Raw genomic sequence first — 17,220 nt, 5'->3', positions numbered from 1 at the left:
AGGTCTTTTCCCAGGTATAGTTTACATGGGTTATTGGGTAATCCAGTTTCCTCCTATGTTCCAAAGATGTCCCTGTTACTGTAGACTCATTTAGGACTTTAAATCAATGTGTCCTTTAATGGGTCTGCACCCTGCCTTTAGCTGGTTTCTTTCTTTTGATCGCTGGTGCTAAAGGAGGGACTGGCACAAGACAAGACAGTAGGTTTGGAAAGTAGATGGATAGACGGACATCTTTTTTATTACTAAACCTGCTTGCATAAATCAACTAGCCAAAGTACCTTACGTTATCTAAGTATTTGTATAAATTGTATATTTTAAATATGTATGTTTTTTTAAGTCTTAACCCTTGTGTCATTGCTGGCTGTCCTATCTGTTATCTTCACTACTTCTCTATTAATTTGTCTGCTGTCATGAGTCAAGAATTTGTTCTTATTGTGTAAGATTGGACTCAATAATGGCAGTACTTCCATGCTGGGTTGGAACCACGAGTGCTACTTCTTTGCATTTCCCAGTTTACTTTGGTTTCACAAATAGATGTTTAATCACACATTAAGATCTAGACGTCTTGTTGAATAATTGAATCTGTTTTACACCATGTAAACTGGGCAAAGCTACTGGTTTTTGAATTTGTCACACACGTGCGAGTAGGAGTCAACCAAAGGGCTTGAATAATGACAGTTCCACGTCCAAACAGAGGATGGCAGGCTGCACTAACTGTCTCTCTTGATCCTTTACAGACCATTTTCGGGAAATCCCACTGGGTTCCAGCACCTTTGATGACATTACTTCCGATCCCGCCTCTGATGGCGTCACTTCCGATCCCGCCTATGATGACATCACTTCCTACACTGGTCTTAAAGCCGCCATTTTGTTTTTATTTCATCAGTTCTGTTTTGGACTCTGTCTTGTAAATATCTCTCAAACCTTGAGAATACGTTTTTGCAGCCAGGATACATTATATGGGTGGCTGCCCCAAACCTTTATAATGTCTTTTTGTCGTTCTTGTGACAAGTTGTGTCCTTTATAGTCATGATGACATGTTTGAAACTCCAGAAATGTTATATGTTAAGTTGGGTTAACTGTGATTTACATACAACATTTCATGAGCATCCAGTCAGTTGTTTTGGAGTAAGGCCTTGTTTTCTGGTGTTGGCCCTCTCATTACAACTCCCTAATTACATTTTTGAAGTACAATGAAGTATATTCTTTAAACTACATGAACAAAATACAACATTTTGCAGAAGCAGACATAGTTGTTTTTGAGTAATGCACAATTTTTGTGTTTGTTGCACATCACACCCCCTCACCCCATCCCCGCTGTTGTTTCTGTTAAATTACTGATGTGGACTGTACAGGGTGGTCCAGATCTAATTATGCAGATCCAGATCATCTGGATGACTTTGATTTATGTGGGGACGATTCCAGTTCGGCGCGAAGATGATTCTTCATCTCGTCAGTTCGCACACTTCTCTATTGTCTGGGATTTTTCAGGTGATTTTCTATCTAATAAACTTAATAAGTTATAGCGTAATGAAAATTACATAATTAGATCTGGACCACCCTATAGATTTCACAATAAGCACGGCCAAATCTTACTACTACGTCAAATTGCGGACCATCGGCTGAACTGTTATGACATGATAACGTAGTTTTGGTTTTCCATGAACTTTGCCTTGTTAGAATGATGTACATTTTGTACAAAAAAAAAAACATTCCAGATTTGAGTTTTGAAATTTTATTCGGCCTGGAATTTTACTTGGTTCTGCTTTATTACTTATGCAAAATTTCATAATGATTAACTCAGCTGTTTTGGAATAAGGTGCAGCTTTCGGTTACCTTCCCATTACCAATCAAAACTTTTTTTGAAATTTCATTAAGCCTACATTTTAAGTTAGACCTATATGAAAAATGTTGTGAAAATCAATTCAGTCATTTTTGCTTGATTGGCAAACAAAGATTGAAATGAGGTCCTTATTGTGCAAAATGGAGAAATAATCTTCTTATATAATACACTACCATGGCTGTCCGTTTCTCTGTCCAGGATTTTAAATCACTTGTAGCTCGCAAACTGTTTCACCTATTGACATGAAATTTGGTACACATATACTATGTGACCTCTACTGTCCACTTTCGGGGTGATGATTGACCTCTAAGGTTATTCCTCTTTTCATTTTATTGTAGAATCAATTCTCATTGGCGGGCGGCAATGCGTCGCATGTATACGTTCTCATCCCTACCACCTTCCTCTACCTGTTCATATCTTAAATCATTCTTGGAAGCATATTGAAGTCTTAAGTGCCAGCTTAAGTGAAAAATTAAGAAAAACGTACTAAGTAATTGCAACACAAACACTGACTTAATCAGTTTTAACGCGAAAAGATGCCAAAGGAAGAAGAGAAGAAGCGGGCCACAAGGTTGAAGAAAAGAAGAGCTGCTCAGGAAGCAGCAAGCACATCAACCTCTGAGCAAACGAATGCTAAACATACAGAGAATGAGGATGAAAACTGTAAGTCAAATGTATTCACTGCATGTTATCGTGCAGTCCACAGTTACTGGTGTAAAACAAAGCAGAAACATTTGTAAGAAAAACAGAGGGTGTTAAGCTTTTATTTATAAAGATTATACCAATTGAATGCATGGCATGTATCTTAAAGAATAAAATTCCAAATCACTGGGTGAGCTTTAATAAATACATTAACAAATCTCAATTGCCCTGGTATGTGTGAGCGGGGAAGAGTGGGTGAGGGTGACATGCAATGCAGGTTCATTCCATCTTTGGTTGTGGGTCTCCAGTGCCAGCCGTCGCTTCACCACTGTGCTTCGAAAGCTATCTTACAAGTTAGACTGGAGTTTGCATATAGGATTTAAAATTTTGGGAGATTGTCTTGGTTTCAGATCACATACCCTTTTTTCTTGCACTTTCTGTGATGGTGTCTCTAGTTTGGTGTCAGTGCATATACTGGAGGCATATCCATTATTAGCCAGACTTTTTCCTGAAATCTTTACCAAATGACACTCAATAATTATTTCCACTGACTCTAGTATATAGCTTTTCTTCTCTCTCAAATTCCTGGTGTCTAACTTTTTCTTTTCTGTCCTCTGTCTTGCCATTTGAATTAATTTGCCCGCTCGTTTGTGCTTTGACTTCTGCTCTCATTTTTGCTGATCTTTCTTTAATCCTGAGATATATGTCTTCCAGTTCTGATTCTCATTGCTAGGCAACATCACAGACACCTCTGTCAATTCTGAGATCCAGTTTGCATGTACAGTCACCTACAAAGAGAAGACATTTTTGGTGATGTTAGTGAAGATGTCTTTCACTGTCACCGACATGCCATTTTAGTAAGAAAAGGTGACACTTGGGATTTCTCAGGACTATCTGAAGGGTATTCACACTAGAATTGGCCACCCGTTCTTTGCTGCTCTTGCGATACATGATGTCCTCCTGAAGGCTAAGCTTCTTCTAGTGCTACACAGGTCAGTGAGCTCCTACTCCATTTCAGCTTCTTTCGGTTTTCACAGATATAGTCAGCTTAGTTGTTGTCATCATCTGGAAAGTAGATCCTAGTGCAACCTCATCCCTTAAAAAAATAGTCTTTTTGTGAAACATGTATCTATCCGTCTATTGTATAACTTGCTTGATCCAGGTCATGGTCATAGGGTACCCAAACTTGCCCTGGCAGCAATGGACAGAAGGTAGGAACAAGTGTTTAAGAAAGGACCAGACTTGAGAGGTTTGAGGTTTATAAAATCAGTAGACACTTCTACACAGGCATATGGAGTATGGTGTTGAGAAAAGCTGATGGACAGGATTTAATTCTAATCTCACCAACTGTAAATGTTTACCATGTAACTTTAAAGCTGATTAAACATCATATGAAAATGTCTGTAAACAAATAGGACTAGTCCTAAAAAAGATTAAACATCACCACTCTCAAAAAATGCCTACACACTCTGTTTAATGAATATCAGTAAAATCTTCTTCTTCGGCGGCTCCCGTAAGGGGTCACCACAGCAGATCATCTGTTTCCCTATCTTCTTGCCCTCTGTCACACCCACCAACTTCATGTCCTCTCTCACCTCACCTTTTTTCCTCTTGCCTGGCAGTGCCATCACTAGGATCCTTCTCCCAATATACCCAGCATCTCTCCTCTGCACATGTCCAAAACAACTCAATCTCGCCTCTCTGACTCTGTCTCCAAAACCTTCCAACCTGAAGCTGACCCTCTGATGTACTCACACCCAATGTAAATTTTAACATTCTTAACTCTGCCAACACCAGCTCTGTCTCCTGTTTTTTTAGTTAGTGCCACCGTCTCCAAACCATATAGCATATTTGATCTCACTGCCATCTTGTAGACCTTCCCTTTCGCTCTTGCTGGTACCCATCTGTCACAAATCACTCCTAACACTCTTCTCCACCCATTCTACCCTGCCTGCACTCTCTCCTTCACCTCTCTTCCACACACCACAACAATCTGTACTGTTGATCCCAAGTAATAATATCAGTATCAGTATCAATGAACATCAGTAAAATATAAAAGTGAAATGTTGGTCGTCAGGCAGTTTGGTAGGGCACCAATGTGGTTCTTTACAGGTTCTTGGCATTGCCCAGTTTGTTTGACCCTTAAGCTTATTTTTGGGCATGCAAAATACATTTTTTGAAACATTGCTCAATTTGATTTTTTAGTAAATTTATGGGATTTGTTCATTCATACATATAAAAACATCTTATTGATAATAAATTCCAAGGTTGGAAAAGATCATGAAGTTATATACAAAGAGATATAGCGATAGTGAGGGGGGACTGGCCAGTGGAAGGACGCATTTCTTAGTGAGAAGACTGGTTCAAGGCATTAGCTTTGTGTATGTTCTTTTTCAGCACCTGAGCCCTGGATTGCTCGAGTCTAGCCATTTTCTCCAGTCCATTCCTAATATCTTTCCTAACATTTTCTAACTCACTCCTAAACAGAGTCACACTGGATGCTGGAGTCTATCCAAGCTAGCCATAGGGTGCAAGGCAGGAACAAACCTTGGACAGGGCACCAGTCCATCACATAGTAAACACACACACACCCAACTATACACTAGGGCCAAGTTAGTATTGCCAATCCATCTAACCTGCGTGTCTTTGGACTGTGAGAGGAAACCAGAACACCTGGAGGAAACGCATGCAGATGTGAAGAGACTTGGAGCAAACTCCACAAAGGGGGGACCCAAGGTACAACCTTCATTTGGATTGTGTTCACTGTGTAAAGGTGCTATTTCAGATCAAGCTTGTTGGATACGTAAGAGAACAGCAACGTAGCTCAGTGCTTTGACTGCACAGCCCCAGAAGAGTTAGTTTGAATCTGGGCTCTGGTCATTTTCTGTGTGGACTTTGCACATTTCCACCTTGTGTCCTCATGGCCTGGTACTCCATCACTCCCATCCCAAAAATGACTGCTGGCAGGCATATAGTGCAGTGTAGTGGCTTAGAAAGTGGACTCTAAACCACAAAGCTGTTGTTTTTTTTCTTACCTGTAACCCTGAACAAGTTATGTAGTCTGCCTATGCTTCAATTAAAAACAATAATACAAGTTACCATTTATGTAATTAAACTTTTAAAGTTCCTTAAGATGGTGTTTGCCATAGAACAACATTATGTTGTTTAACTGGTGTCTCTGTACTGGTTGTGTGCTGAAATGTGTAGCAATTGTCATGTTATGTATTTTCTAGTTTTGGTTCATTAACTTACATGCAGTGCCTCCTGGAAGTGCCCGAGTGCCTGTCAGTTTCGTATGAATTAAGAAATGGATATTATCACAAACATGCTCATGGGATACGGTTGATGACCTCAAATGGTGTTATTTATCAGACGAACCAGGGGTTGACGCTGTCATCTGATTTCATCTTCTTTTATCTCTCTGCAGACCAGCTAAAGAACGCGCCTCCCATTGATGACATCCTGTCCCTTCCAGGACCCATCTACCGAAGACCTCATTTCCTATTCTGGCTTCCCTGGTCCATCCCCTTCCGATTTTTAAGATGCCAGACACACTCTGTTAGTAAGTTCTGTTTTGAACTCTGCCCTGTAAAGATGTTTCTGATTTGCTTTTGCTATTTTTTCAGTTGTGCCTTATTCCTTTTACAATATACATTACATTACTTTTTCTCCATCAGATCCATTTGATAAGTTATTTACTTTATTACGTTATGCATATGTGGTGTAAATACTAAAGACAGAGACAAAAAAGTGGTTTTGGAGTGCCATTTAATGTCCAACTCTGACCGAAAAGTCAAGTAAAAAAAAAAAATGTGGATGTGAGCATCAATAGGCTTTGCACCCTAGGAAAGAAATTACTCGAATAATTCTATAACATTTGTGACAGATTGAGGGCGCTGTCGTCCTCTTGAATCCTCAGATCAAATGCCAGACACGAGGTAAAAGTCCAATAATATGGCTTTTTTTAATATACAGTGCACAAAGCACCCTCTTCTCCACAAAACTCATTAAACAAATCCACAATACAGTAATCAATAATACACTCCACCACTCCCAGACGCGTTGCCACCCCTCCATCCAGCTCAGCTCGACGTCTGGGATTTCCCATCGCCCTTTTATAGTCCTTGACCCGGAAGTGCTTCTGAACCCACAGTCTATGTGACTTCCTAGCACTTCCGGGTCAGATAAAAACTCCTCTTCTTCAATCCGGAAGCACGTCATTCGCTTTGTCCATGTGACTCAGACACACTTCTGGGTTGTAGGGAAAACCTTCGTTATTCCTCCCTGCAGCGCCTTCTAGTGGCCCCCGTGGTATCCAGCAGGGCTGTGGATAAAAAGTCTATGGTCCATAATTCCCTGCTGGCATTCGGGGCACCTCCATGCTGCAGGGAGGGCTCCACCTGGCAGCCTGGGGGTATTGGCCAAGATTACTGGCCGGCCATATTCCACACATTTCATTAATTATTCACCGCTATTTTGCTGATCTTTCTGATCATAAAATAGGTCATTATGAAAGCAATTGACTAGAAGAATTCCTAATTAATTTCAGAATTACAGTATTTGAGGGTTCCTCTAGAATGCCTCTTCCTCTTGCATGATTTGGCTCAAAAAGTAATCAGCACATTGTCATCTCACAGCAGACTTAAGTTTCGTGTTTGGCATTTTTCCGTCCAGCCTTTTTAACCTTGGACCGTCCTCAAGAAACTGTGACACACAGACACACATACAGACAGAGGAGAGAGAGAGAGGTTAGGAGCACACTCTGATACAATGCATTGCCTCACCCACCACATGACAAATCAACTCAGGATCTCAGATTAAGATCCAAGTGCAGCCATACAACGGGTGACATCTCAGCACTACACTAGTTCAGGTGGAGTGGAAGAGTGTGAGGTTTTTTTTATGGTGGCTGGAGCCCTGAAGGTTGGAGGGCCTACTTGCAGGGCTGGATGCAGATTAACATCCTACCAAGGATGAAGTAATTGCAGATTAAGGGCCTTGCTCAGGGGGGCCAAATGGAGTAGAGTCACTTCTGGTGTTTATGGGATTTGAACTGGCAACCTTCTGATTACCAGTGTAGCTCCCTACCTCAGAGCCACCACTCCACCCTTGACAGACAGACACACACCCATAATCGAGATATCAATGTTTTCAGTATCAGGGGACACTAAAACATTGAGATCCTTCGAAAACCAGAAATTAAACTTTTTGACGAATCTAAAGCTTTTGCTGCTCCCCATAGATGATAGGTTATGGTGGGGGAGGGTGCAAAGCAAAAATGAGAAAAAAATGAACACTTCTGGTCTCTCCGTCACCAGAGTCTGTGAATGTTTCTTCAGGAGGTTCCATCCTATGTGGAAACTGGTCCTCAAATGTTCTCCATGCAGTTTTTGTTTTGTTTAATATTTATTATGTCACTGTGCAGAGGTGATCACAAAGGAGATGGCAACAAAAGCCACTAATCAATCCTTATATATTGGTATTTGTTGTTGTTATTTTTGTGGATGCCTCAGAACATTGTCTTACAAATTAATTCCTATGTGACAGTCTGTGAGATAAGGGAACTCAGATTATTTTTTTCCCTTTATCCCCTAAGACTCTCGGAGGTGAAAAGGTAATTATCAGAAAGAACAACATTAGTAGTACCAGTCCATTTCATTGCTCTTCTGTGATTAGCTGCTTTGATCTATGTCTCTGTCTTAATACAGATCATTTTTCTAGGCTCTTTGCCCGCTCACAAGGTCTCGCCACGGGGATGGCTTGAGCAGCTTGCCACAGCTCTCGCAATTCTGGTCCTGGTTTCTCAGCCTCTGTCTCCTTCACAGGTAATTTAAAGCAGGTAAAGTGCACTATAAGCAGCATTGTCATTTAATATAATTTCTCCAAAATAGACTTTCAAAACTTAAAACACAAATCCTTTATTTTTACCTCTGCCAAAAGGATAAAATTAACATAAGTCCAAAACGCTTGTGGACATATGGGGACATCTACTGAAAATTTTACCTGTATTGTTTGTGTATTTGTCATTAGCCAGGTACACATCTTCTCTTAGTTTGATCATTTTTCCCTTATTTACATTTTGCTTCAGTTTCTTTTAGCTTTTTCCTACTTGCATTAGACCAGCCTTCTGGTGTTTCTCTACAGTTTAGTTAATGTTAATGGCTCTCTCGTCTCTTCACTTAGTTGTTTGCACTTCATCTTTGAACTGCTTTTACACTGGCAGAAAGTAATTCTTCTGGCTAGACGTATCCTGATTACATAAAGACAATATTGCATGTCGGTTAAAACTGCCATTCAAAACTATGGCTGCCTTTGCTTTTTCTGTTAAATATTTCCTTTCTAGAAATGAGCTGTTCTGTGATGCTTTTATATTCTTTGTAGATAAGTAAAGATCTTTATCACAGTGTTCACCATTAAGGGTGCAGCATAATGTAAAGTTTGACTGATTAAACATTGTGTTTGCATTTTATAAAGTACTTCATGCTAGGGTTAATCATTAGCATAAAACCATTTTAGATGAATGGTATGAACAGAGTTATAAATAAATTAAAATAATAGTTTTCCTACTTCTGGCTATACTAGTTAAAACTGCAGCCTCACATATTCACCATCCAAGGTTTAAATCCTAGATCTAGATGTTGTCTGCGTGGCGTTTGGACATTTCTCCTGTGCCTGTGTGGAACTACACACCCCAGAGCAATGTGTAGACTACTCTAATATTACTCCCTTATTCCCAAAGATGTGCGTGTGCATGTTGGGTTGATTAGCACCGTGAATTGTCCCTAACGTTAGTGTGAGTGCGTGTGTGTGCTCAGCAATGGGCTGGCGCTCATGTAACTAGCTTTAAAAACGATTTTCTTGGAAGGCCCAAAACGTTTATTCAATTCTCTGCTTATACCAATAGGCTTGTGATTGACTACTTTAAGACTACTTCAGGATCTAACTATTAGCTAAACAAATAAACCTGATGGACTGAAAGGTCTCCTCTCGTTTGCCATATTTCTTGTGTTCTTGTGTAACTACTGTTATTTAAAATATCTTACGTATAGGACTAACATTACTTTGTGTCACATTACAAAATGCTATTTTTCAGTAGTATACTGTATATAGGCCTTTTATGTAGTTGCTGGCCTGGGTCTGTCTATCTATCTATCTATCTATCTATCTATCTATCTATCTATCTATCTATCTATCTATCTATCTATCTATCTAATAATGCCTTTCAATATCTATCTATCTATCTATCTATCTATCTATCTATCTATCTATCTATCTATCTATCTGATATATAATGGCTTTCCTATCTATCTATCTATCTATCTATCTATTGTGAAAGGCACTATATAGCGCCTGACCCAACACAGATTGGACAAGGGGTGCACTGTAAAATAAAAGGACTTTTATTTCTCTTCAGCTGGAGGGCACGTCTTCCCCGTACCCCCCCAGCCACAACACAGTCCCAAGCACCAGTAACCACCAGTACAGCACAATCACTTTTCTTTTCCTTGGCACCACCACTCCTCCCTAGCAACCTTGTCCTCCTCCACCCGACACTGGCCCCTGAGTGGTGGTTGCTGGCTCCCTTTTATAGGTCACCTGGAAGTGCTCCAGGTGTTTGATCAGCAAGATCTGGTGGCACTTCCAGGTGTGCTGAATCTGTTGCCCACACGGGCTCAGGAGTCCCAAACACAGCACCCCGTAGTGGTACCTGCGGGACCCAACAGGGCTGCCCCCAACTCCAATTCCCAGGGAGCCCTGTGGGAAACCGAGACACTACACCAGCCCAGGGGGGCAGCCATCTATCGTCCAGGGGGAGGTATTGCACTGTCCAGGGCTGCTCCCCCTGAATACAGTGTGCAGGAGAGTCCCGGCTGGGCATGGACACCAGCTGCCTGTCACACTATCTATCTATCTATCTATCTATCTATCTATCTATCTATCTATCTATCTATCTATCTATCTATTATATAGTGCCTTTCCTATCTATCTATCTATCTATCTAGCTAGCTAGCTATCAATGACGATTTTATTTTATTATTATTATTTTTTTAGAATTGGATTATTGTTCATATGCAGAGCACACTGACAGTTCAATGCTGCCGCCTCCTAGGTCCTTGAACTGGGTTCAGTCCTGGTCTACTTACCGTTCACGTGGAGTCTGCAGACTCCACATTTCTGCCTGAGTTTCTCTGGGCTCTAAACTGGCTCATTGTGGAGGTGTGCATTAGTATGTCCACGTCACACTGCCAGGTGAAGCACTTACAGCTGGCCCTGGCTTGATGCTCTTTGTGACTTTGAATTGTAAAGTAACAGATGGACACTCTTTACTTGGTGTGTCAGTAAATGTTCAGCACTGATAATATTCATCTTACATTTAAGTTTTAATTGACCATTGTGAGCCTGAAGCAGTTTTGTTTGTATTTCTTATTAATCATAGGTTTTATTCTTTATTTAATTCAAAGCACATTTTAAACAGGCAAAAATATTACAATATGCTTTAGTTTTTTTTTTTTATTACTTCTGTCTTCAGTATCTGTAAAAGAGATCCATTCATTTTAAGACATCTTTTGTTTCAATTTCCAGCATTACGTAGTAATTATTTTCCTCGGTCAGTGACAAACACTTTTATGACTTGCTGTAAAAGGCGCTGTATAAAACTCTGACTTTTTCATTGCTGCTGTTTTCATTGATAACAAGACAGATTGGAAACACTGCATTAAAAAATGTCAAATGAATTAAAATTCCATAATGTTATCAAACCCTGCCAGCTCCATAAGGAGATGCAACAAAAGGTGGCAGCGGTCAAAGAGAAGAGGCTTTGTGAAGATCTGAGGCATGAAATAAATCTACTGCTGGCTCACCTGACTCGGGCATAATGCCCTTTTAAAATTTAGATTTATGCGGTGTGAAATTGCATATGAGATTTGTGTAAAGGCCGAACATTAAGAATGAAAGATCGAGTTGAAAGAATACTGAGCAAAGTATAAAATTCAAAAAAAAAAAAAAAAAGAAGGACTCCCACTGGAATATTCCCCTTGTGAGTTGCCAAAGTGTGCTGTCTACTTTGCATGCAATCACCAGGGTGCCTTCTGCTCTGTGCCTACAGCCCACATAAGCCTGCTTGAGCATGAGAAAGCGTATACTTATATTTTACAAAATGTGTCTGCTTTGTATAACATAGCATTGTATAGTAATTCTTGTTATGTAAGACACAGTATGGTGGATTGTGCGTTTTTGCGTAAAAACCACCAGTGTCCATATACACGGTTTGCTTTATAGAACCATCCTGTGATGAATGTCATTTGTGGGATGAACAAAGCATTTCTGAGAAGTGTGTCCATATGTGATTTTACTCTAATAATTTTATGTTTGAGCATTATGGCAGTGTTTTATTAGTGCTCCTGGCAACCCGACCTCGTTCAAGGAGATTCTGAGCAAATTCTGAGTTGCCAGTCAATCTAACCTGCACATCTTTAGATTAATAGGAGACACCTGAGCACCAGGAATGAGTGGAGAGAATGTGGAAACTGTACACCAACAGTGATCAGTCATGCTTTGGCTTGAACCAAGGTCTCTGGAGCATGGGGAAACCATATTTTAACCATTTATGTGACATGCAGTTCTTTTTAAGATTGCTACAAATTCACCTTTAGTTTCCATTTTCTCTAGATAATGAACTGAGATGCTCCAATCAGGTTTTTTAGAGCCAATACTGATCACCGATGTTATGTTACTGGATCAGCCGATTATGATACCAATTTTTTTTCTTTATCTCTTTAAAAAAAAAAAAACTTTTACACTAAGCTCTTGCATAACCAGACACAGAGAAGCCTCATGTTCTATATCAAAGTTTGGTTCTCTTATAATTAAACTATAGACCACTGGTGTTACCTGTTCAGTTTTCATTAACAAAATTAAATTCTGCAGGTTTTTTGGTCACTGATCATAAAAATACTGAAATAAATAAAATGATCTATAAAATATATTTGACTGATAAATTATGCAGAGAAAATATTTATCCGTAACACATATGGTATTAAATAAAATAAAATGATTCCCAAAACTACAGCTGTCATATCGTTTAATTTCTTCTGTAATGTATTTATCTGAAACAATGCTTAATTTAAAAAAGTCATTTTCACCATTGGTCTAACAAACAATATATATCCTCACACATTAATTCAGTTAATTAATATTGGCAGTTAAACATTGCTTAAATGTCATGCACTTATAGGTTTTAATCATGTTTAATCATTATTTGTACTAAGCAGTTTTTTGTGTAAGTGTACCACCTAGACAATCCTACTTCTCAAAGTGTAATTATCCATCCATCCATCCATTATCCAATCTGCTATATCCTAACCACAGGGTCACAGGGGTCTGCTGGAGCCAATCCCAGCCAATACAGGGTGCAAAGCAGGAAACAAAGCCTGGGCAGGGTGCCAGCCCACTGCATGGCGCGCGCACACACACACACTAGGGACAATTTAGAATTGCCAATGCACCGAACCAGCATGATTTTGGACTGTGAGAGGAAACCGGAGCACTGGAGCACGCAAACATGGGGAGAACACGCAAACTCCGGGTCTCTCAACTGCAAGACAGCAGCGCCACCCACTGCACCACTGTGGCGCCCAAGTGTAATTATAAATATGAATTACCATTCTAATTAGGCAGTACTTGCTTCTTACCAAAACCTACACTGCACAACACACTCAAACAAATAATAAACAGAGTACAAACCTTTGAAAAAAACACAAATCGATCATAAGATGTTTATTGAGATGTAAGGCTAACATGCTTAATAAGATTATAAGTAAAATAGACAAATTTTGCTGTTAAATGAACTTATTGTTTACTAAACAGCAATTTCTAATTCTTCTTTAACACTAGAATTACCAGAGCCTACGAAAAAACTCATAGATCTGTCCCACCTTAAATCACTACTCGTCTTTTGTCCTGCTAATGTGCAGATTAAGAGCAGCAAGCAGCCGGCTATTCCATCTCCCCACCGTCGCACAACGTGCACAAACTTCTCTCAGCTCATGCCTTGATCGATTATCTGGGAGTAAAGTGGAGTTTTAGAGCGGAAATAATAGATTGTTATTTGGAACACACGCATTTCATGTCTGTTCCATTTCTACAGTAATCTGTGTAAACACATTTTTAAAATAGAATCTTTTTCATATTTTATAAATAAATGTTACAAAATGTAGGCATAAACTATAGAATATATGAAGCCTGTTTATCTAATTGCACAGGACGGCCCTTCCGATTTCTTTTTCTCAGTTTATTACTCCACTTTCTTTAATGTAAAGGCTCATATTCTAATGTCTTCTCACTGGTAAAGTCTGCCTTACTGTTCTCCATCTATGGGACGTTCACATCAAAAAGACCTGTGCTGGCTCAACTGCCAAAATACCTCACATAAACGAGCACTCCAGCTAAATTATCATAAAACTGGAAAAGCAGATGCTAAAAAATATTTTTTCGTGATTGGCCAATTTATTGACCAATGATCCAGTCTTTTGTAGTGGAAATCTGCTGATTTAAATCACTAAAACCCTTTCTTGACAAACAGAGACCAAATCTGAAAAGGTCTTGGTGAAGGATGATTAAAATAAACTAATATACATACTAGCATCAACAGAAAAAAATGGAGCTATATTTAATTAAAAAGAAGTAATAAATCAAATAAATATTTTTTTCTGTGTTGTCTTTTTTAAAAATTTAGTTTCAACCAGCTAGTAAATCAATCATTCATGTATTCACTCCCTTTGAAACCCACTTATCCAGTTCAAAGTGAACAGGAGCATTAGGTGCAAGGCATAGAACAACTAACTCTTAATGGAGCACCAGTCCATTGCAGGGGCGCCTCACTCATTCATAAGGGGGCAGTTAACTTAAGATGCACGTCTTCTTTCAAATAGCCCAGCTTACAGCGGGTATGAGTCCAAGATGGTGTATAGTTTTATATGGTCAGTATTGTCACTTGTGAAATTATCACTTGCTTGACCTAATCAACATGTAGCATGTCACCACTCTCCATTTATAGGCCATGCATAAGTCCTGACATTAAGAGTATAAGCAAGTGAGTGGAGGCAATTCAGTCCAACAAGCTTGCTTCATTAGCTAGGAGCTACGTTGTGTTTGCTGTTTCATCCAGTTTATTTTTTCTTCTTAAATGTCATTTACGTTTATGGTTTAGCTGAATGACCCTTTACTTTTTTCAAGATTATGATGAACCCTTGACATGAAGAAGTAGTCTTTTATTCATTTGTCTTTTATTTTCTGAGTAAAGGATTTACCTTTTAACTGAAAGAGTTTCCCAAGTGTAATACAGCTGGGAAAGCAGACCAGGATACACAGACTTAAGGTTGGGGTACCCCTTTTAACTAGAACAAAAATAGCAGGTTTTTGGGTCTGCATCTAAGAAAATAAAATGGCTTCAGTCATGCCCTCAAACAAATATAAAGTTAATAAAAGAGATGGAGTTCTGTCCTACTTGAATGCCGGTCCATATGATCCCACCGTCTGGGAGCGGCCCTGTTTTCTAATGTTCGCGGTTAGAATGGGCATAGCTTTCTCAGCTACGTTTTGGCAGGGATAGGCATCCTTCTTGAGTGGATTTTCACTGCTATGGGGAAAAGAGAAGGTAATGTTAAAGTCAGCACCCCACTCTTCCCAGACTGGAGCTGCTTACCATGTCAGAGCCAGGTTCACATGCGTGACAAACGTTATCAATGTCTATGAGTGGGCTGAAGTCCTTCTCTGTTCAAGATTAAGTAGTTCCAATTTTGTCATCTGGTCAGAGATGGAAACACACTTTAATTCTGCAATGTACTTTGCTGCTTGTGAGCAAATATGATCATAACTATAGTACCAGCCACAGGAAGAATATTGGAGTTTTCCTTCACAGCCCTGCTGGATACCATGGGGGCCGCAAGGGGACGCTACAGGGAGGCTCAGAGACTTGTATTTGCCCTATAACCTGGAGGTATGTACATCCTGGTCACAGGGACAGAGGGAATGACGTACTTCCGGGATGAAAAAGAAGAGCTTTTGATCTGACTCGGGAGTGCTAGGAAGTCACATGGACTGAGGGTTCAGCAGCACTTCCAAGTCAAGGACTATAAAGGACTCTGGGAAATCCCAGACGGACGAGCTGAGCTGGGTGGAAGGGTGGCAACACGTCTGGGAGAGTGAAGGATTGTGTATTGTTTAGTATTGGTGATTTATATGAGTATAGTGGAGAGGAGGGTGTTTTATGCACTGTATTATTCAAATAAATTCATAATTTGGACTTTTATCTGGTGTTCGACGTATTGTCTGAGGGTTCAAGGGGACGACAGCGCCCCTATCTGTCACACATGACATGGTTACTGCTTAGCCAAAGCTGTTTTACTGTTTATTTACAGTACCTTGAGATGCATTTTTATGTTTGTAATTGTTGTAAACTGGTATACAGGCAGTCCCAGAGTTACGTATGAGATAGGGACTGTAGGTTTGTACTTAAGTTGAATTTGTATATAAGTCGGAACAGGTACATTATTTTAATAAATGCTATTGTTGACCGACTGTAACCAAGTGCTCTTCCAATGAATGATGGAGTTCCACCTCTCTCTGACCTTTTTATTATTTCTACTTTATTTTCAGTGGTGATGGTTTTTCTCTTCTTTACTGTATCACCAGCACTTGCATCAGCTTTGTATCAAGGGTGAAGACAAAAGGTTAAGATGAGCTCTTCTGCACAGCACTGTACATGCTATCGCAGCAGGAAGGCACCCGTCGTCAACACGTCTGATTTACTGACAAGAGACAACTTCCTGTTATGTGCGTAACAGTACAAGCAGGCTTGCTATTGAGAATGAATGTGGGCGGCGAGGGGCGGTTCACTACCCACCCTCCACACAGTCACCTCAACTACAGTATGCTGCCTGCAGCGTCCGCGCACCAAGAACAAACACGGTGCGGCCAAAGGCAGGAAGTGAATCGCCCACCACCACCCCCATTCAAAAGGCAGCCTTCCTACAATGCTATCCCCCACTGCCCCATTTACCATCAATGGCTTCTGTTCAGCCACAACCGGGTCACTGCTTGCAGAATTCCCAGCCGCCTACCAAGAACGAACAGGGCAGCTGTGTGTGGTGGGCGGGCAGTGAAACGCCCCCCTCCTCTCCATCCAGCCTGTGTCCAGTCAGGAGCAGTAGTTGCGGTGGCATAGTGGGCGGACAGCGAACTGCCCCATCAAGCCTCCGTCCTGCACATAAGCGATAGCTGTGGCCCTGGTTACTATGGACCATGGGTCACCGCTTGCCACTGGGAGCTGCCCGAGGGACACTACACTGCGCGAGCAGCGAAATCCCCACCTCTCCAGCCTCTGTCCAGCCACCACTTGCAGCATCCCCAGGCCAAATATGACGGACCGGCAGTTACTGAGGCGCCTGCGTTGCAGCTGCGGCCCCATCCGTAAATCGTAGGTCGGATGTCCGTAACTTGGGGACTATACCTGTACTTTGCTGTTGTTGTATTATGCTTATTAATATGTACAGTATATGCACTCTGAACGCTATACAGGAATAAACTGAACTGAACTAAAAAAGAATGTTTGTATATCTTGTCAGCATAAAATCCAGATGTGCGTCTCCCCATCCCTCTGTGCTCTTTTCCTATTAATTTTAAGTGTATAATTTACTTGAGATTGGTTCAGCTTGTCTTCTTTTTAATATAATTAG

General features: G+C 40.4%; 1 long non-coding RNA gene across 3 annotated transcripts in view; it reads left to right on the top strand.

Annotated features, from left to right (window-relative positions):
• LOC120535220 overlaps positions 1–17,220 on the top strand; it is a 78,387-nt gene that overhangs the window by 28,507 nt on the left and 32,660 nt on the right. The window contains exons 1-3 of one of the 3 annotated variants that reach the window (XR_005634871.1): positions 5,145–5,221; positions 5,913–6,047; positions 8,207–8,310. This is a non-coding gene — a long non-coding RNA (uncharacterized LOC120535220). Of the gene's footprint in view, positions 1–5,144; positions 5,222–5,912; positions 6,048–8,193; positions 8,311–17,220 lie in introns of those variants that run through there. The other 2 variants (XR_005634870.1, XR_005634872.1) reach the window with 2 other exon arrangements.

The sequence above is a fragment of the Polypterus senegalus genome, chromosome 9, assembly GCF_016835505.1.
Source record: "Polypterus senegalus isolate Bchr_013 chromosome 9, ASM1683550v1, whole genome shotgun sequence".
NCBI classification, from domain to species: domain Eukaryota; kingdom Metazoa; phylum Chordata; class Cladistia; order Polypteriformes; family Polypteridae; genus Polypterus; species Polypterus senegalus.
The sequence above is the reverse complement of the archived record's forward strand: the minus strand, read 5'-3'. Positions and strand labels throughout refer to the sequence as shown.